The sequence below is a fragment of the Triticum dicoccoides genome, chromosome 3B (assembly GCF_002162155.2).
Source record: "Triticum dicoccoides isolate Atlit2015 ecotype Zavitan chromosome 3B, WEW_v2.0, whole genome shotgun sequence".
NCBI lineage: Eukaryota > Viridiplantae > Streptophyta > Magnoliopsida > Poales > Poaceae > Triticum > Triticum dicoccoides.
Window position 1 is genome coordinate 858,350,019 of NC_041385.1, and position 1,455 is coordinate 858,351,473.

The window sequence follows — 1,455 nt, forward strand, 5'->3', positions numbered from 1 at the left end:
GACGGCTATTTTTTTAAGATTAGTGGAGTTCGCATTGATGTATGCCTAGAGTTGAAGTTGGTGCTTCCGGTAATCCGCATGATTCAGCAAAGCATAGGGAAACACCTTGTTTATCTGGCACTCGCCAAAAGAGAGCTGGTTTCGGACTTTCCATTTTGCCGCTTTCTATTTCTTAGAAATGTTTTATTGCGGTTCTAGTTTAGCCGCCACACCCTCCTCCCCGCGAAGAAGAAGACCTTGCCTGACCTCCTAGTATGTGAGCCCACAACATGGCGTTCACAGGTAAGAATATTCCTGATACATATTCGCATGGCTTTGTTTGTTTGAAGTCTTGTTCAAACTGCGCAGAGTTACGCGTATACCCAAAATACAATTAATATTTGGGTAAGGAACCCGTTGACGAGCAAAATATGCCAATCCAACCACAACCACTACTTGGAGGGATTCAAACCTACTTTTTTTTTTGGGGATAAAAAATACATACTCGGAGGGGTTCAGACCTACTTGGAGGGCACGACACGCCAAAGCCAGCATTATGACAGAGCTAGTGTTGCTTAATATACTCCTAGTCAAGCCCATATATATAAACAAGGAGCCGAAGCTCTTGATCGACCAGCCCGCATCCCATGGCCAACAGAGTAAATTACACGGCGCTGGCGCCCAGAGAGTCGCCGGCCAGGCCGACGACGCTGCACGACATCCCCGACAAGCTCCTCAAGATCATCCTCTTGTACCTCACCTCACCCCAATGGCTCGTCCGAGCTGCGGCCACCTGCAAGCAATGGCGCCGCATCATCGTTGACGCAAACTTCCTCTCCTACATTGATTCCAGCCCCCATCCCTCATCTCTTGTTGCAGGCCATTATCATAACCACACATCCCCTGTTGACGGTCGCCGCCTCAGCTTTGTTCCTTCCTCGCCAGCGCCGGCTGTCAGGAGCCGCCACTTCTCCCTGGACTTCCTCCCTGCAGGCGGCAGAAGGTCATGGGAGATTGTTGATAGCCGCCACACCCTCCTCCTCCTCGCCAAGAAGAAGACTGGGTGGAGACGTCATACCTTGCCTGACCTCGTAGTCTGCGAGCCCCTCACACGACGTTACCAACTAATCCCACGCATGGAGGAAAAGAAATACCACCGATGCATTGGTGTATTCCTCCATGGTTTCAATGACAGAGGAGATACCTCATGGTGGGGCCGTGCCATCGATGAAATGTCGAGTTTCAGAGTGATTTGCCTGCTCTTCAATGATCACATCGGGGTATGTGATAACATTGGCACGGCGAATGCCTACGCGTTCGAAGAGGGGTGGAGGGGGAAGCGTGCCAGCTGGTTCATCGTCAAGTACCCAGAGAGGGCCAGTCCTGAATTCCACTTCCATGCCACGGAATCCCTGCATTTCCTTGGTCGTGCCCAAATTTCTATCTTCTGGGCCATGCAAGATGACCCTTCCTCTT